At 38.5% G+C, this 25,103-nt stretch overlaps 1 pseudogene; it reads left to right on the forward strand.

Annotated features, from left to right (window-relative positions):
* The first annotated feature begins 1,157 nt into the window (after nucleotides 1-1,157).
* Nucleotides 1,158-21,619, forward strand: LOC129677293 (elongation factor 1-alpha 1-like; annotated as a pseudogene).
* The last annotated feature ends 3,484 nt before the right edge of the window (nucleotides 21,620-25,103 follow it).

Below are 25,103 nucleotides of genomic sequence, written 5' to 3' on the forward strand. Positions count from 1 at the left end.
GCTATTTCCATATAAAAACTAATTTTTGCAGGTAGCAAAACTAGTGTATTATTTGCCAAGATTGCCAAACATTTATGGATGCAGGTAAGTAAAATTTTAACATCAGAATAAATGCACTTTTCTGATCATTTTCCCCTAAATATGCTGTATTTGCATGTTATCATACAATTTGATTAAAGTATTTAAAACTATGATATTTAAAATATATATCTCATTTTAAACAAATCTGACCAGTGTATATCAATCAGTCATACTAGGCTTATTGTTAAGGTAAATGTTTGAAGAATTATACTCAGCTTTTCCATTTGTATTTATGTATATTTAAAATAATTTTCCAAAAAAATAAATAAAAATATTTTTCCTTTTCAAAACAGATAACATACACATGAATGAAGAAAACTCCCATATCAGAATTTTATGATAACTAAAAATATTTGACACATGAAATCAGCTCTCTGAATAAACAATAACCAGCATGCCAATCCAAGACACAGGTCTACTTCCTGGATGGGATCAAAATGAAAAAGGCATTGCTAAAATTTAAGGAACAAATTTATAGTGTCACATTCTGAGGGCATTATAATCCATGTGGTTTTAGCATTTTAAAAGAGAAATAAGAATAGGTTAAATGAAGGTAGAAGTTGAGTGCAGAGTCCATTAAAGAGGTCATAAAAGAACAGAAATACATCAGAGTAATTTCAGAATTGTCCAAGGAGAAGGACACAGGGTTTGCTGGCTGCCTCAGACCATCATAACCATTATGATAATCTTCCTAATTGCCCTTGCTCACCAAGCAATATTCTGACGACACCTGCTTCCCATAAAGACTTTATTACCGCACTGAGGGTATACTGACCAGCTGACACCAGACTCCTGACCTTTGGAAGTCCTGTCTCATTTGAATTAATATATTAGCAATCTGTTTTGTAGGTTAGTTTTTCTTGGGCTTGATTAATGTGAGGTTCACACGGAGCCAGGCACATTCTGGATTACTTGAAAACTGCAATTTCTTTAGCTTTTGATTATGTAAACCTAGAACATAGAACTTTATCCACAGCTCTGACTTTAGCTATCTCCGAGAGCAGACAAAAATCCATTCAGACTTCTCTCTCTCTCCTGAAATGCAATAGACAAAATTCACCTGTCCTGTGCTCTTGATGAGACGATCGAAAAATTCTCCTGAGAAGATGTTGAACACAACTGTAAAACTACCACTTCATCAGTCAATGTACAGCTATCCTCACGAGGCCCAACCTGACACCAACACTGAGCAAATGGAGGTAATCGACCATGGATGGACTCTCAGTCTTTAAACCTGTATGCAAAATCAATCTCTTTAATAAATTAGCCAGCCTTGGGTATATTGTTACTTTATAGAGATGAAAACAACATAATTCACCAGTTGAATTTTCAAAGTTTCTCTGGAATTTGTTTACGTGGACTCTGTGTTAGAAACTGTGGCTATCTGAATCTTTCTATACTTTTGATCTTCCTGCACTGTGGAGTTGCATGAGCTTCATTTGAATTTCAGCGCTTTCACTGTAGCTGAAAAGTCTCCCAGCATTAAGCTGATGTTGAATTGAGACTGAAGCAATGAATCAGTGGTTAAGGGCACTTGCTTCTCCTGCAGAGGAGGACCTGGGTTTGGTTGCAGATACATACAGGAAGCCAAGAATCAGGGCCGGGGTTAGGGTTCAGAGATGATGACTAGAGCCTTGTGGAGAATAAAAAAAAATCTTTGTCACTCACTGGAAATAAACTCTTTATGTCCCTTACAAGGCATTGCTCTGCATTACTTCATTTATTTCGTTTCTAAGTTGTTTTAGGCAAAAATTAAAGTTTTGTTCTATTTCTTGGTGGAAAATTATAACATTGCCTTATTTTTCATAAAGTCATACTGAATAGAAAAACCATGCATTATCAATTAACATTGCACAAATTATTGAGAGTTTATGCCAGTCTTAATAATCACTAAAATGCTCAGTGTCCTATCTGAATTATCTAAGGAAAGTTTCTATGCTCATCATTGCCATGAGGAAGTAAGATAAACCTCAATGAAACTTATTTCAAAGCAAAAACCATTCCTCATTGGCTATAACTTTATGGTACCATGGTGAAATCCAGAGTAGTTTAAGAGTAACTTTAAGAAGTTTCCTAATAAAAAGGCATTTTTTAAACTTTTCAATTATTCATGATTTGTTTCTCTTTGTTCTTGACATGTGCCACACATCTCAGGAGTCCAGAAGATGCTTCACAAGCTTCCTTGCCACTGCTAAGTATATGGGATATGTGATTGTACAAACCGAAGAGTCAAGGCTTATGATAAAAACCCCACTCTGCATCAGTAATTGTCTACTTGGATATTCAAATGCAGTCTGGTAGCTCATGCAAGATTTATGATTATGGCTGAAAATAACCTTGAAATTCTTTGTATGATGTTCGTAAAATCAACTCTATTAATGCTGCAAATACTTCTCTTGGTGGCTATATTTTATGGATCTTTTGCAGAATCTATTGAAATCTTTCATTTTCTATCTGTTCATGTAAAGGTTAATGAGAATGTCTTCTTTTTTTTTAAGTTCAACATTTCATTTGTTTGTAATGAACATTTGTATATGTCAAGTATTTCTGTTCAAGTGAATCAACAGACCTTTTAATGTCACCGAATTTGAAAAACTTTCATTACAACCTAAAAAACAAGGTTTGCTTAGATCTTTCTATTCTTCTTTTATCAGTCAGAGCTAAGACAACTTCTGATGACATCATAAGTATCTACAACTATTGCCTTTTTGCTCAGCTGAAGTATTAGGAAGAAAAGCTCTCCATTTTCCATCATTGCTTCTCCATCTACAGTATGCAATAGATAGGCAGTTTCCATGAGAATCTTACAAACAAAACACACTTACTAGGCATAATTCCAACTTGGGCAGACCACAAGGTAGAACATTTCTAATAAATTACTTTGTTTCCGTTGATGCTAATGGTTCGTGGACCATATTTTTATAGTCTCTGCTCTGACTAGTGGGTCTCAGCAATGCCAGCACCTTTGAGAGCCTCATAAATACCATTGCCCCTCAGTATCATGGGATGTTAGTTCCAGAATCCTTATGGATGGTAAAACTTGATGATGTCAGGTTCCTTATAGTAATAGTATATGTATTTTATTCTAAGCACAACTTCCCATATGTTTTAAATAATCTCTAAATTATTTATAATATTTACCATAATCCAAAGGCTTGTAAGTATTTGTTATGGAATGATTATAAGAAAAAAGTCTAAACACACTCCGTATGAATTCATTGTTTTAATAGTGCATTCTTTATCTGTTGAATTCATGGCTACAACCCAAAAGATATGTAGGTCATACCATGCAAGCTCTTTGGGCTTTTCATGATGGTAGATAGCTATAGGAATGGCCATATAACCCGGAGCCAGGAAAGAGTAATCCTAATTATGGAAATCAAGAAAATTACAGTTGCTCCCTGAACTTTATATATTTTCTTCAAAGTCTTAAACACTTTTATTGCCTCGTTAATACTATAGACTTTTGAAATTAAACTGAGCTATTATTAGACTGTAACTGAAAACATAAAGAGTAAGAAAAATATACATTTCTACCCAAAGAGCTACAGGCAACTAAGAAATGCTGACATTCTTAGAAGCAGAGTTCCCCAGGCAATAGCAGAGCAATCGGTTATCCAATACCAAATGATCAGTTCTGAAAACATGCATATGCATACCGTTATATAGGCTGTGCAGGTTATAGTTAGGAATATATGTAAATATAGCATGAAATAACAGTTAATAAAAAAGAGGCTGTTTTCTGAAAGACAGGGTTTGCAGGGAGGTAAAGTGGATGGGGAAATGACGTAATTATATTGCAGTCTCAAAAATAAAAGAAAATTTACCTTGCAGAAAATTACTAAATATAATTTGAACAGTGCTTATGTTCTGTATAACTTACAATACTGACAGGTCGTACTTTATTTTCTTTTGATGTGTTGGCTTCCAACATTTTATCCTACGCAATTTAGTATCTTAAGAGTTCATGTGTGTATGTATGTATGTGTGTGTATATGCAGTTACATTCTTACCAGTGTGTAGAGGCTAGAAATTGACTCAATCACTGCCCATCTCATTTCTTTCGAGCCAGGGTCTCCCACTGAACCAAGAGCTCATTTAAGCTAGGCTGACAGTAAGCTACCAGGGACGTTCCTCACAGCACTGGTGATGGAGGCATGAGCTACCACACAGGGGAACGGGATGTGAGCTCAGATTCTCATGTTTTCACAGCACGTACTTTAAGCCCCGAGGCATCCTCTTGGGCCTTAGATTTCTTATAATGCAAAATTTTTGTTGAAGTCACTCGCTCTTAGTTTCTTTCCTACACAACTTTTTCCCACTGATGTAAGAACATTCTTTTTTATTTTCCTTTCTCTTTTTCCTTTTTAATTTTTTTTCATTTTTATGAATTACGATTTATTCACTTTGCATCCCACCTGTAGCTCCCTTCCTCTTCCCCTCCCAATACCACTTTCCCTCCCTCTTCTCCACCCATGCCCTCCCCCAGTCCACCGATAGGGGAGGTCCTCCTCCTCTTCCATCTGACCCTAGCCTATCATGTCTCATCAAGAGTGGCTGCATTGTCTTCTTCTGTGGCCTGGTAAGGCTGCACTCCCTCAGGGGGCGGTGATCAAAGAGCAAGCCAATCAGTTCATGTCAGAGACAGTCCCTGTTCCCATTACTAGGGAACCCACTTGGACACTGAACTGCCATGGACTACATCTGTGCAGGGGTTCTAGGTTATCTCCATGCATGGTATTTGGTTGGAGTATTAGTCTCAGAAAAGATCCCTCTGCCCAGTATCAGTTTCAGAAAACACTGCTGTGTTCAGATTAGACATATAATATAGGATAAACATACTAAAATCTGTACACCTAAAGAAGCTAATAAAGGAGGATTGTGTGTAAGATGCTCAATCCTCGTTCAGAAAGGCAAAGAGGATGGACATCAGAAGGGGGAGAAAACAGGGAACAGGACAGGAGCCTACCACAGAGGGCCTCTGAAAGACTCTACCCAGCAGGGTATCAAAGCAGATGCTGAGACTCATAGCCCAACTTTGGGCAGAGTGCAGGGAATCTTATGAAAGAAGGGAGTGGGGAGGGGGAGTAGAAATACCTGGAGAGAACAGGAGCTCCACAAGGAGAGCAACAGAACCAAGAACATTCTTCTTAACTAAAATTTTCTGATTCAGATTGAGAGTTGATCAGACCAAGAACAGCACATCTACATTCCCATAGTCAACTTTTCCTTTTACAATTTTCTTTATGTTTACCTTTTTACTTCCAGTGTTATCTTGCCTTCCCAAGCTTCTCTTTTATCTTTGTTGGCCAACTTTCTTTTCTGATTATCTACATTTGTCATGTCATTATGACCTTCTCACAGAGAGATATATGTGCCAACTGTATGCAGATATTCTGTGAGCAGTGGTGGAGGTGCTTTATAAATGCGATGTGACCACTCACTAATCTCAAAGTGCACTTGTTATTTGTGAAATGTTTGTGTACTGAAGCACTAATAGTGAAGGGTTTTTTTTTCCTGTGTTTTTGCTCATAGTTAATATACCATTGACACTGAAATTTAAGCAGTGTTTGTGGAAGGTGTAACTTAAGCTAATCATGATAACTGAACCCAGCATGTGGGAGCTGTGATACATAGTACTGATGAATCCTCACTTCATGCTGAAATGATGGAGCCTTTGAGATGGCCTCATGCTATGGCATTATTTTAGGTTCACCCTCATGTGATACTAACATGAATCCAAGGTTCATGTATACACACACACACACACACACACACACACGTACATATATATTTGTTTATTCCTTTCTTTCATATGTCATCTATGCATATGAATGTGTTTGTGCATTTGTGTGTATGTGTGATTGTCACTATGAATTTGTAGAGTTCACAGGACAACTTGATTGAGTTGGTTCTCTCTTTTTACAAGGTAGGGAGGACTGAACTTAGACTTGATGCCAAGTGCCTTTACCTACTGATCATATCATTGACCTGAAGCCAAGTTTCCAGCCACTGTTCTACATTTGGACTTGTCAAAGTTCAGCACTCAGAAAGGTCAGCTGCAGCTTGTGATAACACGGATTCTTAGCTCCACCCCAGAAACTGTAACTCAAATGCCAGAAATATGAATGATTTCCCTGTCTTAATGTCTGACGTATTACCCAGAATTAGTCTCTCATGAACTTTCAGGTCATGCATTTGCTGTTGTTTTGTGGGCCTCACTTGGTGTGGCTGTTTGAACATAAGGGCAGCATTTTTTTTTTATGAAAGTGGAGTCTATAAGTATGACAAACATTTTGTTTCCAGGTACAGGAGCATTTTTGTCACTTGAAGAAGAGGTTTGAGAGACTCATGCCTAACTAAGGATGGGAACTTGGTGCTGTAGTGACCATCAGGGTCAAATTTTACCAGCATTCCTCCATTATTAGACATTTCAGTCTCTTAAGCCAACTTCCTTTGAAGTTTAAGTAATGTTTGGGTGGATATTCAAGGTGATAACATCAAAAATTCAACAGCCTGAAAGATTTGATGCTTGGTCACTGGGGAGATGAGGGTCTGAGCTTGGAATCACAGTGCCTGTGTAAAAAGCCACATGTGATGGAATGCCTATACTACCAATGCTGGCAAGAGAGAGACAAGAGGATCACTGGAGTCTTAGCTGCTAGAAAAATATAGTGAATCACTGTGACTCTAGTTCAGTGAAAGGCTTTGTTATAAAAATAAGATGAAACTGCTTTGTTTAATGCTAATGTCACCATCCAGGAGTGACAGTCATTGCCATCTTGAACTTAACAAAGCTATGGTTTACCTGCACTAGCCTCAGTAGTGCTGGAACTATATGATCAATCAGTTATGGAAGGAGAAGTTCAAGTCTTCCTCATTTCTGCTTAACCTTACCCTCTAGAAGACTATGGAAGAGTGATCATCATCGAGCATATGGTGTTGACTCTAGCTGAGACTCCAAGTTGCAGGGGTCATGGAGACTGAAGAGGCCACCCTCTAACTAGATAGGACTCCTCGTGGAGGGAGGGGAACACCAACCCACCCACAAAACTTCAACCCAAAATTTACCCTGCCTACAAGATGTGTAGGGATAAAGATACAGCACAGATTGAGGGAATGTCCAACCAATGACTGGCCCAACCTGAGACCCACACCATGGGAGAGAGCCAACCATGACACTATCATAATCTCTGCTATGATCAAAGACAGGAACCTCGCATGGCTGTTCTCTAAGACACTCTGCCCAGCAGTAGATCGAAACATGTTGGGACTTAACAGCAAAACAATGGGCAGAATACAGAGAGTCTTGTGAAAGAGTTGGAGGGAAGAATAGAAGGACCCATAAGGTTCAGGAGCTCCACAAGACCAACAGAGCCAACTAAACTGGGCCCAGTAGAGCTCATGGATACACCATGTTGCACCAACCAAGAACCATGTGTGGACTTGACACAAGCCTCATATATACACATGGCCGATGGGCAGCTCTGTCTTCCTGTGGGTCGTCTAGAAAAGGGAGAGGAGCCATCTCTCACAAGGACTCTGTTGCCTGCTTTTTGATTACTTACCCCTGACAGGGCTGCCCTGCCAGACCACAGAGGAAGAAGATGAACTCAGTCCTGATGTGAATTGATGTGCTGGTGTGGGTTGGTTGTGGGGAGGCTCCTATTATCTGAGGCATAGGGGAGAGGAGAGGGAGAACGGGTGGGATTGGGAGGAGAAGAGGGAGGAGGCTATGATCAGGATATAAGGTGAATAATAAGCAAACAAACAAATAAATAAGAAAAAATAGAGGAGGCATCATTATTTTCAATTGTGCAGCCGCAAATGAGCCCTTAAGTTTTCAGTGGGCCCATTCAAACTCACAATCACACAGATGACCCTAGTTATACTCAGTGCATCATAAAACAAAACAAAACAAAACAAAACAAAAAGATATGAATGTGGGATTGTCAGGAGGATGTGCAGCTGAAAGGAGTGTGAAGTAAGATCTGGTAGATCCTATGTGTGAAATGCATGTATGAAATGCCGAAGAAAAACATGTGGGAGTGATTGAAAATTACACTCACATGGACTCTGGCCTGAACACATGTGCACAGTTCTCTCTCTCTCTCTCTCTCTCTCTCACACACACACAATTGTCTTCTGTGGGAATGATCCTTCATTTGATCAGTCTTGTACAATTTTTGATTATGTGTTTTAAAAGTGGTTAAAGAGCTTAAGAGCTTCTTTTTAATTTTTAAATTTTAATTTATGTTAATTAGTGTAAAGGTGCCAGGTCCCTTGGAAGCATGGAGATAACCTAGAACCCCTGCACAGATGCAGCCCATGGCAGTTCAGTACCCTAGTAATGAGAACAGGGACTGTCTCTGACATGAACTGATTGGCCTGCTCTTTGATCACCTCCACCTGAGGGGGGAGCAGCCTTACCAGGCCACAGAGGAAGACAATGCAGCCAGTCCTGATGAGACTTGATAAACTAGGGTCAGGGGGAAGGGGGGGATGACCTCCCCTATCAGTGGACTGGGGGAGGGGCATAGGAGAAGAAGAGGGAGGGAAGGTGGTATTGGGAGGAGATGAGGAGGAGGCTACAGCTAGGATACAAAGTGAATAAACTGTAATTAATAGAAAAATAAAATAAAATAAAGTGGTTAAAGAGAACTAGATTCTGTGTATTTTCCCAGGAAGGTGATAGAGCAGAGAAGACATTATCCAGTCTTTAAGCATAGGACATTCTTTTTTAAAATTTTTATTTTTTTATGTTAATTACAGTTTATTCACTTTGTATCCCAGCTGTAGACCCCACCCTCATTCCCTCCCATTTCCACCCTCCCTCCCTCATCTACTCCCATGCCCCTCCCCAAGTCCACTGATAGGGGAGGTCCTTCTCCCCTTCCATCTGATCCTAGCTTATCAGGTCTCATCAGGACTGGCTGTATTGTCTTACCTGGCATATGGCACTCTGAGGTTAGGGTTTCTCACAGGGCTTCTTGTACAATGCCAAGTGTGTATAGTTGTCCCAAAAATGGTTATTTAATTGATTTTGAATAATAAAACTTCATTTTTTTGTAAGTTTGACATCATTACTTCTCTAATGCAAGACACAATCAGTGAGCCCATAGCCACTTGATAAAGTAATTTAAACCCCATTATTTTGCCTTTTAAATTCCATCGCTTTATTTAGCCCAATAAATCTAATAAAATCTTTAGTAATGTCTTCTCATTATTAAACACGTGTTAAATCAGTAGTGTGTGTTCTGACTATTGTTCAGTTATCAGTTTTGTTGGGATGACACAACAAAATAGACCAGGCACAGTTTAAACAAAAGAAATACATTGCCTCATAGCTCTCAGCTCAGCAAGTCTGAGGTCAGGGTGCTTGCAATTTTGTTTCCTCTTTAGGTCTTTCTTCTTCTCTTCCAGACTGCCCTGATGCCCCGTGGTTCCATGTGTACTATGGCAGGGTACTAATCTCTGTCTAATAGACCCAGTCAGACTTATCTTAATGGAATCTTTAATTTTAAAAGCACATACTCATATTCTTAGTTACTGTTACATATTAATTGTGAGTTATAGTTTAGAACATTTCAGGTCATTTTTGTATCCTAATCTATTTCATAGGTTCTATAATTCAAATCTTGCTTTCCTGTCTTCCCCAGCTCCCACCATCTCTCTTTACTTCTTTTATCTAAAAATTTCAGACACTGTGTTTATTTCCTACTAAATGGCACAGATATTAGGCATGATCGTTTGATATTCAATGATGGGTAATTTGCACAGCAAATTACAAGATATTTACTTTTTCAAAAATGGCACTGTGGTTGGCAAAGTCCTGGTGTTTCACAGTATATAATTAAATCTTAGAAAACGTTTTATTTTTCCTTGGAGAAGTGACAAATTCCCTGTTCACAAAATAATGGTAAATTTATAACATGTTTTCCCAAAAATTTAGAAAGGGGCTGTAGGAATAGCCAGTTTGACATTGCTCAGATCTGAAATTTTCACATAATATAAGGCATGCCTCTGTGGGCAGAGGATGACTTCTCTTCTTGTTAAATAAAAGAAGTATTATTCACACTTGGTGCTTTCTTCCTCCTTTAGATGTTTTTAAAAAATACCTCTGAGTGACTGATTTTATCCAATTACACTATTAAAAGTTTAAATTCAGTTAAGTCTCTATGAATGATCTTCAAGGCAATGCACATTAGATTAACTCATTTATATATACACTAAAATCCATCATAAGAACACCCTTGGTAATTTCTCTCTAACAATGAAAAATTACAATTAATGCAGTAACAGGACTTTGTAATTCCCCATTAATATTGAAAGCAGCCTTTGATGTGCATATTTTGAGCAGATATTTATCTTTAATGAATTTCCAACCTCTATCCATATATTACAAACTATTTGATTTCTGTGACAAAATTATATTTTGTTTCTCTAACTGAGTGATTCCTGTCGTTTCAATAATAAAATAGGTTTTGATACTAAATTCTCTGATATTAAAACTCAATTAATGACTGAAAATTAGGTATTAACCAATGAATACATTTGAAGGACAATATTTCAAATATCTTGTAGCTATTGTTGAAGGGGTATAGCTTAGCTGTGCATAAGGAACCCAGCATCTATGGGCTCCAAATATTTTAAGTGACAGAACTTTGAATGTAACTCCAAAATACAAACTTAGAAAAGATGTTTGCTGTTGGTGAACTTCTTTTCAATGTCAAAAAGTCTAAAAAATTCTGAAGGATTCTCATCCCTGGTGATGTGATTGTTATGACACTAATTTATGACCATCATATGACCGAGGGTATTATCTTTCTCTACCATTCCTTTCAATATTTGACTTATTACAGACTTACTGGTGTCTTGCTCTAATTTTAAATAAAATTATGAACAATATCTGATTCATATCAAATACGAATAATTCATGCAACAGATACAGTTTATGCACAACACCTAGAATTCTTATAAGATACTGAAAGAAGATTCACAGGTGCACTGTAAAACCAACGTGGAAGTATAAATCCTCCTGACAACAGGTCCTGGATCCTCAGCTGTGTTTTCTCTACCTAACGTTCTATCTGGAGGAAAAGTTAAACTCCAGTGACATCATTGTTGGAAGTTTTTCAACTCCTACACTTTCATATTTAAAAGCACTTTTTCTCATAGTAGGAATGGTGCACATTTTCTTTTCTCTTTTATTTTTAATTATAATTTATTTACTTTGTATCCTCCCTTAGTTCCCTCCCCCCTCCCCTTTCAATCCCTTCCTTTCTCCTCCTTCTCCACACACTCCTCTCCCCAAGTCCACTGCTAGGGGAGGGTTTCTTTTTCTTCCTCCTGATCCTAGTCTATTAGGTCTCATCAGGAGTGGCTGCATTGTCTTCCTCTGTGGCCTGGTAAGGCTGCTCCCCCCTCAGGGGGAGGTGATCAAAGAGCAGGCCAATCAGTTCATGTGAGAGGCAGTCCCTCTTCCCATTACTATGGAACCCACTTGGACACTGAACTGCCATTGGCTACATCTGTGCAGGGGTTCTAGGTTAATTCCATGCATGGTACTTGGTTGGAGTGTCAGTCTCAGGAAAGACCCCGGTGCTCATTTTTTTTTTTTTTTTGGTTCTGTTGCTCTCCTTGTGGACCCCCTGTCCTCTCCAGCCCTTACTATTATTTCCCACTTCTTTCATAAGATTCCCTGCATTCTGCCCAAAGTTTGACCATAATTCTAAACATCTGCTTTGATAGTCTGCAGGGCAGAGCCTTTCAGAGGCCCTCTGTGGGAGGCTCCTAACTTGTTTCCTGTTTTCTTCTTCTTCTGGTGTCTATCCTCTTTGCCTTTCAGAGTGGGATTGAGCATTTTAGCCAGAGTCCTCCCTCTTGGTTAGTTTCTTTAGGTGTACAGATTTTAGTAGGTTTATCCTATATTATATGTCTGTATGAGTGAGTATATACGGTGTGTGTCTTTCTGCTTCTGGGATAGCTCACTCAGGATGATCCTTTCCAGATGCTACCATTTACCTGCAAATTTCATGATTTCCTTGTTTTTAATTGCTGAGTAGTATTCCATTGTTTAGATATACCACAATCTCTGTATCCATTCTTTAGTTGAGGGGCATCTGGGTTATTTCCAGCTTCTGGCTATTACAAATAAAGCTGCTACAAACATGGTTGAGCAAATGTCCTGATTGTGTACTTGAGCAGCTTTTGGATATATGCCTAGGAGGGGTATAGCTGGGTCTTGAGGAAGCACTACTCCTAATTGTCTGAGAAAGCGCCAGATTGATTTCCAGAGTGGTTGTACCAGTTTACATTCCCACCGCAGTGGAGGAGGGTTCCCCAAGCCTACGGTGTGGATACACATTTTCTTTCTGAATGTCTTATTTATGATTCTATCTCTGGTCAGAGCTTGTTTTCCTCACTTGCTCACATTAACAGTCTCATCGATCCTCTTATCAAGAAGCTAGTGCTAATACTGCCTACTTGTTATTATGTGGTTATTAACACAGATGTGTTACCTGTCACAAGTGAAGATGAATGGTAAGTCAAGGTATATTTTGTTCTGACAAGTACATACAGCTTTAAAAAAATTACCAACATTAAATTTACCAGATTCTACAGTTTAAGCATTAGCTTAACTCTTCCTCATTGGGTGGGTATTTGAGTAATATTCAACTAAATTATGATTTATATCTAGAAACCTTGTTTATAATAGAAGTTACAGCAGTCTTTTAAGACAGTACTAACAGCATCTACCTTGTTGAACATCAAGACTTTCTTACTACTCCAGTGATTCTCAAATTAGGCTATCTTTACACAGTTTATGCTGCAAATAGTTTAGTCAATTGGGATCCTAGCTGTATGCCAGTATTAGATATTATATTATTAAAATGGAGACATCCTTATAGAACTTAATCTAGGAATACAGTCTTATAACGCATCTATCTGTCAATATGCTGAGAAGCAGAAGTTGAAAAATCTTTGTGTGAGGAGAAAAAGATTGTGGAATTAAATTCTAGAAACTTAGAAGTAAATCATTATCTGTCAGTATACAGATATAGTCATATAAGCAGAAAAAGAAATTATTTTATTTTTTCTCTTTTTTGATGTTAAAATTAAGTCATCAAACTTTCCCCAAATATTTATATAACGAGACCCAATGAGAGAATAAGTGACGCATTTAAGATTGTAGCCCAGTCACTAGAAATTAAGGGTGGAAATTTTGTCTCCATTGACTAGAGCTGTACACCTTCCCATAATATGAATTGAAGATTTAAATAATGTAATAAAATTTCCCAGAGGTGATTAACCATGATAAACCATATGTGTGCTTGGAGGTGGGTGTTCCTGCAAAACACCTGTGGTCAATCATAGTTAAGTGATGCTAAGGGGCAAACCGTGTAAATAAAAATTTGAATGTTTAAAGTTTTGTTCAAGCCATGGTTTTGGAAAGTTTTCTGGCTGTATGTCCCTCAAAGTTTTGTCCTTGAAGTTTCTTACCACGGTTGCAAAGGTACTGTAATCTCTGAGGCGTGCTACAACATTTAGGGACTAGGACTAAGCGGGAGATAATAAAGTCCTTAAAGTTATTTCTTCCAGATTAAATCCATTTTCCTGGAATGAGGTACTTCTTATGAAATGAGCTCTGATAAAGAAAGCAGGCCTGGTCCCTAACTCACTCTTGCTCACCGTATCCATGTGAATCTCTTCTGCTCGCATGGCTGTCATGATGCCTCATCTCAACAGGCCCTACTAGAAGTGACCATATGTTGATTCCATGTTACACAAAACCAGCCTCAAGCCCTTTGTTAAAACAGCAGAAAGTGTTGGCTGCAAGTGCTCTTACCTGTTGAGCCATCTTATCTTGTTGGGCCTAATTAAAAAAAATACTGCGCATATATATATATATATATATGTGTGTGTGTGTGTGTGTAATACTTCAGGAGAGTAATGTCCTCTACTTGACTTTTATATCAGGCTACAGTTATCACAAAAGAAAGTATATTCTAAATTCATATATTCCTCTGCTTCCTTGGAAGTTTTCACAGAGCCCTTGGCACATGGTAATAACATAAGAAGTTATCTTTTAAGAGCAATTATAAAAAGGAATATTTGAAGTCTCCCCTAAGTTAGAGAAGTACTAAAACAGGAAAGTCAAGTTGTATGAACTTAACAAGAGAAGACTACTAGTAAAAAGGAATTTAACAGAAATCCTCTGCTTAGTAGGTTTTCATTAAGTGTAAGAGTTTTTTTATTTTTAATAATATGTATGTGTGTTGGTATGCGCACACATGTACATGGGTCTGGGAACTGAACTCAGACCTTCTGCAAGAGCAGTGCATGTGCCGAACTACCAAATCCTCTTGAAACATTCAGTTTCTCAGGGACAGGAGAGATGGCTCAGTAGCTAAGAGTACTTCTTGTTTTTACACAGGGCCTGGCTTTGGTTCCCAGAATCCAACATGCAGACTTAGAGCAATTCCTGACTACTGTCTCAGGGGGATCGATGCCCTCTTTCGAGCTCTGTGAGCAACAGGCAGGCAAGTGGCACAGTTATGTACGTGCAGACAAAACACACACATAACATAAATACAAAAATTTAAAGCCTTATCAGTTTCTCTCTGTCGTTAACTTTTTAAAGAAAGATTACTGAGGGTTCATAATAATTTTCCAGTCATGTAACACTCCCCCCTGCAACCAAACAATGTAGTCAGAATTTAAAAGTCCTTATTACCAGGTCTAAGCTTATGATCTTCGGTTGTTATATATCAAGAATGCAACATTTTAGTGCAGAAATTATGACCATCAAAGATTGGAAGAAGTTGTTAAAAATTTTTGCTTATGGAACATTTACTGTATGGCAAACGATAGTACTTCAATGATTACCACTAGTTAAAAAGTCTACTTAAAATTATTTATTAAATTTTTGAGATTCTAATATAATCACATTATTTTCTCCTTTCCTTTCCTCCTAAATACTCTTATATGTACTTTCTTTTATTTTCCAAATTCTTAGTGCCTTTTTTCATTAATTCTTCCTACACACACACATACACACACTCTCTCTCTTAAACACATGAGTACAACCTGCTCAGTCTGTATAATGTTGCTGGTATGTATGTTTTCAGGGCTGGCAAGCTGGTATTAAATAACTAATCAGTGTACTCTTCCCTGGGAAAGACTATTTCTCCAGCTCTCAATATTCCTTGGTTGCCTGTAGATCTTTGTTAGGAGTTGAGGGCTCCTGGGCTTTCCCTGTCTGCATTAGCTTGTCTGCCTTTTCTGTCTTTGACTAGCTTGTATTTAGGCAGGCAGTCCTATTGATGAAACTTTATGGGTGAAGTTTCTGACATTCCTAGGAGAAACAGTCTCACAGCAAATTACCTGTTCATTGCTGTTCTCCTCTGCCCTTACATTCTTTCTGCCCCCTTTTCCCTGAGCCTTAGGTGCAGCAGGTATAATGGAGAAGTTTTGGTTGGGATGTTTTGGTTATGGCTCTATAACTCTGCATTTTGCCGGTTGAGGTTTTCTGCAATTAGCTCAATCTGTTGTAAAGATAGTTAGCCTTCACAAAGAAACAAAAAGCCTCTTGAGTTTTTATTTTATTATTATTTCATTTTGCAGATGCAGGAACTCAAATTTAGGGAACTAAATATTGATACAACAAATGAAAGTATTTTTAAAGTAAATTTGTCACCAAATTAATGCTCTTGAATATTAAATTGTAGTGCATACTAGATTTCTATATGGTAAGGCTCAAAAACAAAAATAATAAGGTATACAAAGAACTGATTCCAATTCAAGCATTTAGAAAACTGTGATTAAAAAATGGGTAAAGATTTTCATTACCATTCTGCTGTACCGCTGATCCATTTTTCTTCCAAAATAGCTCACCCTCTACTTTTATATGTTATCTGTGTTCAAAAATCTTGCTTTAGAATCACAAAGAAAGTAGGTAACATTTGGCTATTGGAGACATCCTGGTCCAAGTTCCATCCATATTTGAAAATCACATTATTTCAGTAATCCTAATGAGTAAAACTCTATGCCCTTATCTACTTATCTGTAATGGACAAACAGACAACAAAAACAAAAAAAATACACAGCAAATGACAATAGCACCAGCTTATGGAGTTCTTGACTTTATGTATGCTTACACAGAATAAAAGCAAAAATCAGAGAGTTTAGCAGATCTTTAAATACATCAAGTAGAAGTTCTAGAATTGAAAAAGCACAGTATTTAAAATTGAGAAGTCAGTGACTGGATTTAACAGTAAATTGGATGAAGTTGAAGAGAATTAATTAACTGAGATATGATTCTGCAAAATAATCAATGGGAACTAAAAGGCAAAAGCAAAATATCTCTAAGGAGCCAGAGGGAGTGCTAAACCCAAGATGTTATCCATTAAGATTGAAGATGAAGACAATTTTGGTGCAACAACAAAAATATTTATCACTTTAGATAAGTAGTAAAATAAAGAATTGATTTGATGAGAAATTCTGCGTGAGAGACGAACGATACAAAAGGGAACTGGAAAGTAGCCAATAAAATTACTGCACAATGAAGATATGACAGACCTAAGATAGGAACTGGGTGAGGGGAGATAAATTTTTCCAGCATGCAGCATTATCTGACAACAGGAGGGTTTAAATGCCAAGACTCGCTTTCCCACCACAGAACATCTTTTCCTGTTTCCCTTCTTTGCAAGGCACTATCAGTAGCTGGCTATTTATGGGCATAAGTTAATCTTAATGAATCTACTTTATTTATTGTGTTAGTGGCACCATCATTAATAAGTAGAATCATATGTGCCTCACAGAAACTAATTGAATAATTAAAATAATAAATATAAAGCAAATACTTATAAATTTCTTTCTTTCTATATTAGAGTAATATACAAATAATTGCTCCTAAGTAAGTGATACTGTTAACACAATAACTCATAAAGGGATGGCGTGGAAAACAATGTCTTCTTTTCTTTATCTCTTAGCTCAGGTAGTAATGTGGTAGATATGCTGGCATCATCTAAGACAATATGGCATTTTAACTAGAAAACAGGGAAAGTGAAGGCAACCACATGATGGAAAAGGAGCTTAATAAATACTGCATTTAATCCTATAGAATATCAAAACTATCAATGTCTATTTATGTATTTGTCATATATCTGTATATAATCATATACATATATTTCTCATACATGTATATAAAATTACCCTAACTATAGGAAAATGGTTTTGTTTGTCATCTTTATCTGTAAAAGTACTGCACTGAAAGATTAACATAATGATATATAATTTCCCCAGGTTCTTTTTTTTTTCTTCACAATTTATTCATTATATGTTCTGATTGAAGTCCCCTCCCTCAACTTCCCCAGTGCCACCCTCCCTCCCTCTACCTCCATCCCCTCCACCTAATGTACTGAAAGAGGGAGTTCTCCACTATTGCCATCTGTCCATAACTTGTTAAGTCTCATCAGGACTGCCTGGATCCTCTTCCTCTGTGTCCTGGCAATGCTTCATCATCAGGGGCGAGTGATCAGAGAACATTCAACTGAGTTCATGATAGAGGCACTCAGAGATCCACATGGAGACTGAGCTGCCGATCAACCACATCTGAGTTCTTTAAGTATAATGTTTTTAATTCTTTGAGAATTTAATATATGTATACGTTTACATATAAGACATATAATATGCTTAAGTGTCAAGTTGACAATGGATGAACTAATGGTGTTTAATTTCCATTACTGGATTGAGAGAATTAATAAATGCCTAGTATATTGACGAGCCACACAGTTTTTTTGCATCTGTGAAGGTGTTTCCATAGAGATGTAAGTGAAGAGGGAAGACTAACACGGAATGTGTAAAGTCTCATCCCATATGTTTCTGCATCCCCGATACAAGACTGAATAAAAAGGAAAACCCTGTATGACAACTGTGATTGTCTTTCTCTGCTTCGTGGTTGGCACACTACACCAACCTTTCTTTCCACCATGCTTCCTTCATGATGCTGAACTTCATTACTCTAAATTCTGAGACAGAATAAGACCTCCTCCGATGAGCTGTTTATTATTATTATTTTTATTGGTTCGGTATTGGATCATGGTGGTGAGAAAAGACACTTGCATAAATGTCATATGACTTAAGTGAGATAATTAAAATAGATGAAATAAAAGTATTACCTATGGTGCAGTAGACAGGATATGTGATATTGATAATAGATAGGACTGTAATCTGGTGAATTAACAAGGGACTGTTTCCGTGCTTAAGCCTGAATACAAAGAATAAAGCTGTTATAAGGGAGAGAGTGTGAGAGGTGAGGCTCTGACTCATGAAGGGAGATGCCCAATAGAAAATGGGACTACATTGTCATTCTTGAGACCAGTTCATAAATGTTATCTATCTATCTATCTATCTATCTATCTATCTATCTATCTATCTATCATCTATTTTTATTATACATACACACACACACACACACACACATATATATATATATATAAACATGTTATGATTATAATGTTCAGTAAATTTTTTTCTGTTCCCCACCACCTTACTTAATGAGACAGCGTCATTCACGGAACCTAGAATTCATAGGTTCTGCTTGTTTCCTGGGCGATGAGCTTCTAGCATCCTCTACTTCCGTCCACTCCCCTCCCACGTAGTAGTGTTACTGATGTGTGCCACTGCACCCAGCTTTTACGTGGTTGCAGAAGATCCTAATATAGTTCCTCGTGTTTGTATGGCAGTCATTGAGCCATTCCCTAGCTCTGAGTTTAGCGTATTGGAAATATCACCCACTTCTAGTTTCCTAGTTAGGTTTTGGGTGCTGGGGTAAGCCCTGGCCAAAACCAACTTAGTGAGGAAAAGTTTTATTTGCCTTTCAATCTCTGACCATCACTGAGGACTTAAAGCAGGGGTTAGAAGCAAGAAACAGAAAGGAAAGCTGCTTGCTGTTTGCCCTCCATGGTTTTAACCAGATTGTTTTCTTATATAACCCAGAACCAGCTGCCCATCAATGGCATCGCTCACAGTGGACTGCAAACTTCCACCTCAGTCATTAGTTAATATTATGCCTCACATGTGTTCCCATAGGCCAATAATATGGAGGCAATTCAATTGAGGTGAACTGAATTGAATCCTTCTTCCCATGTGACCCTAGTTTTTGTTAAGTTGATGAAAGTTAACAAGTACAGTAGACAACCTTTGTCAGCTTGTCAAACACACCACTATTTTTACTTTCTTGTTTATTTCCAGGATCTAATGCTAATATCACTATATAAATTATAGAATAACATCAAGAATTCCAGTCTTGGGAATCATATAAAAGAAGAGGTAGTTAGTAAGACCTGGAAAGGACAGGGGCTCCACAAGGAGAGCAACAGAACCAAAATATCTGGGCTCAGGGATCTTTTCTGAGACTGATACTCCAACCAAGGACCATTCATGGATATAACTTAGAACCCCTGCTCAGATGTAGCCCATGGCAGCTCAGTTTCCAAGTGGGTGTCCTAGTAAGGGGAACAGGGACTGTCTCTGACATGAACTCAATGGCTGGCTCTTTGACACCCCCCCCCCGACACCGAGGGAGGAGCAGCCTTGTCAGGCCACAGAGGAGGACACTGCAGCCAGTCCTAATAAGACCTGATAAGCTAGGATCGGATGTATGGGGACGTGGACCTCCCCTATCAGTGGACTTGGAGAGAGGCCTATGAGGAGATGAGGGAGGGAAGGAGGGATTGGGAAGGAATGAGAGAGGGGGCTACAGCTGGGATACAAAGTGAATAAAATGTAATTAATGTAAAAATATTAAAAAAAGAATTCCAGTCTTTAAAAAAATTTCAAACAATTTAAAAGTTCAATTTTTCTTTGAAAATATAGTGTCCATAACCATAAGTTCCCTTAAAATCATAAAATCACTCATATAAACATACAATATAGAATAAACCCACTAAAATCTGTACATCTAAACAAACTAAGCAAAAGAGAGGACCCTAACTAAAATGTTCAATCCCCATCCTGAAAGGCAAAGAGGATGGACATCAGAAGAAAAAGAAAACAGGAAACAACCTAGGAACCTGCTACAGAGGGCCTCTGAAAGCTTCTGCTGCACAGACTGTCAAAGCAGATGCTGAGCCTGATGGCCAACTGACGGGCAGAGTGAATAGAATTTTATATAAGAAGTGGGAAATAGTAAGAGCTGGAGAGGACAGGAACTCCACAAGGAGAGCAACAGAACAAGAAAATTTGAACACAGGGAACTCTCCAGAGACTCATACTCCAACCAAGGACTATCCATGGAGATAACCTAGAACCCTGACAATGCAGCCACTTCTGATGAGAAATGATAGACTAAGATCAGAAAGAAGGAGAGTAGGACTTCCCCTATCAGTGGACTTGGGGAGGGGCATGCATGCAGAAAGGGGGGGAGGGTGGGACCGGGAGGGGAGGAGGGAGGGGCTTATGGGGGATACAAAATGAATAAAGTGTAATTAATAAAAGTTAAATAAAAAATTAAAAAAATCATAAAACAAATTAAATACTGGCTTACTCCAAGATCAAAGAATCAGAGCACAGTTCAACCAAATCAAAGCAAAGTCAGCATCAAATACTATGAATCAATTTCTATAGCCTAATGCTCAATGTCTGCCCTCTGAGACTCATGCTCTTTTAAGATTCGTAGGGTGATTTTCTGCAATGGATTTGCCATTACAACACAGGTGTGAAAACCACAGCAAATTCAAAGCCAAAATGGTAGGAGGAATTCGTTAAGGAAGTCAACACCCACGTCAAGGAAATTGGCTATAACCCTGGCACGGTAGCATTCATGTCAACTTCTCGGTGGAATGATGGAAACATGCAGGAGGCAAATGGTCCACGGGATGGAAAGTCCCCTGCAAGGATGGCAGTTGTCAATGGGACCACGCTGCTGCATGTTTCGGGTTGTTTTCTGCCACCAGCTCATTCAACCGACAAGCCTCTGCGGCTGCCCTTCCAGGATGTCTATAAAATTGGTCGGTTTACCGCTGTCCTTGTGGGCAGAGTGGAGACTCGTGTTCTCATCTCACACCTGGCATGGTGGTGACCTTTGCTTCAGTCCGCGTCACAGCAGAAGTAACGTCTGTTGAAATTGGCTGGCGAGAGCACAAACGGAACACCGCCAGTGGAAGCAGCTGGTTTCACTGCTCAGGTGATGATGCTGACGCCATAGGGCTAGATTAATGCTGGCTGTGTTCCTGTTCTGGCTTGTCAAACAACTCACATGGCATGCAAGTTTGCCGAAGTTAAAGAAAAGATTGATGCTATTCTGGTAAGAAGCTGGAAAGACAGCCCTAAATTCTTGAAGTCTGGTGATGCAGCCATTGTTGATATGGTCCCTGGCAAGCCCATGTGTGTGGAGAGCTTCTCTGCCTATCCTCCCCTGGGTCCTTTTGTTGTTGTGGGTGTCAGCAAAGCTGTGGACAAGAAGGCTGCTGGAGCTGCCAAAGTCACCTAGTTTGCCCAGAGAACTCAGAAGGCTAATCAATATTATCCCTAACACCAGTCTGTTTTTCTTCACTTTCTGTTTAGGTAAAGAGAACCATGCTTGAGGTTCCATCCTTTTCATTATGTGCTACTAAATCCATGAAATTTCATTGGTGTGAAAGTAAGGGGTTTATTAATGACCTAACTTGCAAAGGTCCCTTGGTTCACTAGTCACAAGAACAATGAGACACAAACTATTTTTCATTGATGATTTTCTTTATTGTATTTAATATAAAATATCTCTAATTTAAAATGCTGATTTGTAAAACAGTCTATTTTGTTAGATTAGAAACTGAACACTGTTCATATCTAGGAACATGAGCAAAAATAATTAAATTTAGTAATAATGAAATAAACCAATAACAATCCAGCATGCCACTATTGTAGCTACACAGTGAAGTGAGGGTCGGTGCCAAATTAGAAAGTGAATCCATAAAAATATGCCAATTATGGGAACCTTAATAAAGTCTCTGTCCAAATTGAAGTGAACATGAGTTGTCACTCTGGGTCCCTTAGGACTCTACTGTGTCTAAATTTTAGATGTTTTTCTAATGAGCTTAAATGTTTTATGAAATGTTAAGAAAAATCCCCATACATTTTAACCTTTTTGGATAATGGAAATCAACTACTGAAATGTACAGTGGTATTTCATTATCCATGTCTAACACATGTGTGACATATGTATATGAGCCTCTGAGATCACTGTGAGTCTCATAGAGGAACGACTAACACAGAATATTGTGGGTTGTATACAAGTCACTGCATTTTCCTCAACACCTAGATACGTGATTTTTGTCATTTAACTAAAACGAAATGTTGCAAATAATATTTACATTTAAAAACTACCCCTGGGCAAAGCACTTGCTACTCAAGTGTGGCAGCCTTAAGTCTAGTCCACAGAGCCCATGTAAAGAAGGATATGGCACTGAGATGTCTCTAATCCCAGCATTCCTAGAGGGAGAGGGCAGGCAGAGACAGGAGGATGATGGGAAGTTTCCAGAGTGCTATCTTAGAATGCATAGTGGAAAAATAGGGATTCTAGGTAAAAGGTAGAAGGTGAGGTCCTGCTTCTGAAGGTATCCTCTGATCTCCACACATGTGCTATGTCATACATATGCACACACATACACACAGAGAGAGAGAGAGTGAGAGAGACAGAGAGACAGAGAGAGAGTCATTAGAGACACAGAAATGAAGATTTAAGATAAAGGAAGAAAGAGAACTGCCTTTCTGTTCATTCTATATTTTAAGAAAATGAAGTCTTCTTTTCCTACAATTCCTACATTACATGGATTTGTTATATTAGTTTAAATGTAGTGATGACCTTGATGTATTTTCCTATTTCTTTGTAAGCATAAAATCAAATTAATTACAGTCAAGTTCTATTTATAGTCAGAACTGTGAGCAGAAGGAGAGAGAAAGAAGCCAAGTGTGAACGGCTTCCCGGGCCCCATATCTGTGGCATACACTGCTAGCCCTCTAAGTGATTTTGCCGTCTATTCTCCTGAATATTTTCTCAAAGCAAAACACTAAATTAATATTGAAACTTTCTTCACTTAATGCCAAATAAAATATGTAGGTCAGAGACTGAATTAGGCCTCATACATTTAAGTAGCAGAGAAAAAAAAAAACTCTACTTGAGAACTTACTACAAGAAAAATTGCAGGTCAAGTTGGAAATGCACTTGTATTCCTGAGAAGGATGTTGTTGTGGGTGCAAGTTGATTCAAAGGACAAGAAATTCCAGAAATAATTGCTCACCTCCAAATATAACTTTCTTACTCACTGAGTTAAGTTCTGAGCATGCTATGACTGCCTTGTGAGCAGAGCTGGTTTGGGGAAGAAAATACAAAGGGATAAGGCCTGGTATTCTTAGAATAAGAAGATGGCCACATGCTTATAAAATGGTCTTCATTTTACAATGTTTTCTAAGACGGTCCAAGAGATGCCCAAATCTCTAAAAGCAATCTAATCAACAGTTATTCACTAGTAAGGCAAGAATACTTCAGAAATTGAGGTTAAAACTAAATTACTGATTTTTTTTCTTACTAAGTACAGTTAACAGATAATTCCACACATGACTTTTTAAAAACATTACTTACTTACTTACTCATTGAATGTGTATGAGTGTTTGTCCCTGTGTGAGTTTGTGCACTGTTTAAGTGACTAGAGCTCACAGAGGCCAGAAGAGGACGTGGTATCTCTGGGGCTGGAGTCACAGAGTGTTGTTAGCCGACATGTGGGTGCTGGCAATAGCATTAGGATCAGTTGGAGCAGCAGGCAGTGCGCTTAACCTCTGAGCCATGATATGTGGCCTCTTACATTTCTTGAACATGTCAGATTATTAGTTATAGTCTTGTGCTGTTTATTATTATTATTACTATTACTACTGCCAATATTATGCTGTGACACACAGGTGTTTTTCTCTTAATTTTTATATTCTCTCACACAGTACATCCCAACTGTAGTTTCCCTCTGCTTACTCCCCTCAGCACCCCATCCAACACCTCTCTTCTCCCCCAGACCCACTCCACTTCTGTTTTCCTTCAAGTAAGGGCAGGCCTTCCAGGTATATCAACGGAACACAGCATAACAAGTTACAATAAGACTAGGCACAAACCCTCATGTCATGGGTGGGTGAGGTAACCTGGTAGGAGGAAAAGATGCCCAAGGGCAGGCAAAAGGATCAGACATGCCTGTTCCCACTTTTAAGAATCCCACAAAAACACCATGCTAACAACCATACCATATTTGCAGAGGACATAGTTCAGACCCATGCAGGTTCTGTGATTGCTTCTTCAGTCTCTGTGAGCCTCTATGAGCCCTGCTAAGTTGATTCTGTGTTCTCCTGGTGTTCCTTACCCCTCTGGTCTCTACAATTCTTCCTGCCTCTTTTCTACGGTCCTCCATAAAGTCTGATGGAAGGGACCAGGTGGAGATCTCCAATTCGGCCTCTCTAGCCACCTAACGTTTGGCTGTGGGTCTTTGTATCTGTTCCCATCATCTGCTTGAGGGGGCCTCTCTGATGACAATTAGGCTAAGCATCAACTGACAAGTATAGCAGAATATCACTAGTAACCATTTTATTATTTTTCCAACCTAGATCTGTGAGCTATACAACCTTCAGTTCCTTGTCGTCTAGGCAGTGTTGGGCGTGAGTTCCCTTTCATGGCACGGGTCTCAATATAGACCAGGCATTGGTTAGCTGTACCCCCGACTTCTGTACCTCCACTTTCCTTCCACATCTTGCAGGTAGGACAGACTGTAGGTCAAAGGTTTGGTGGCTAAGTTGTTATTATACAATACCTCCAATGGAGGTGAAATTTTCAGGAAAATGACAAAAAATTCCTGAGTGAGGTAACCCAGACCCAGAAAGATAAACATAGTGGAAAAACTTATAAGCAGATATTAGCTAGTAAGTAAATGATAATCATGTCACAACACACAGACCCAGAAAGGCTAAGTAATGAGGAAGACTCTAAGGTAATAAGGAAGATT

This window comes from Psammomys obesus, unplaced genomic scaffold (genome assembly GCF_907164565.1).
Source record: "Psammomys obesus unplaced genomic scaffold, mPsaObe1.curated_primary_1811, whole genome shotgun sequence".
In the NCBI taxonomy this organism is placed as follows: Eukaryota; Metazoa; Chordata; class Mammalia; order Rodentia; family Muridae; genus Psammomys; species Psammomys obesus.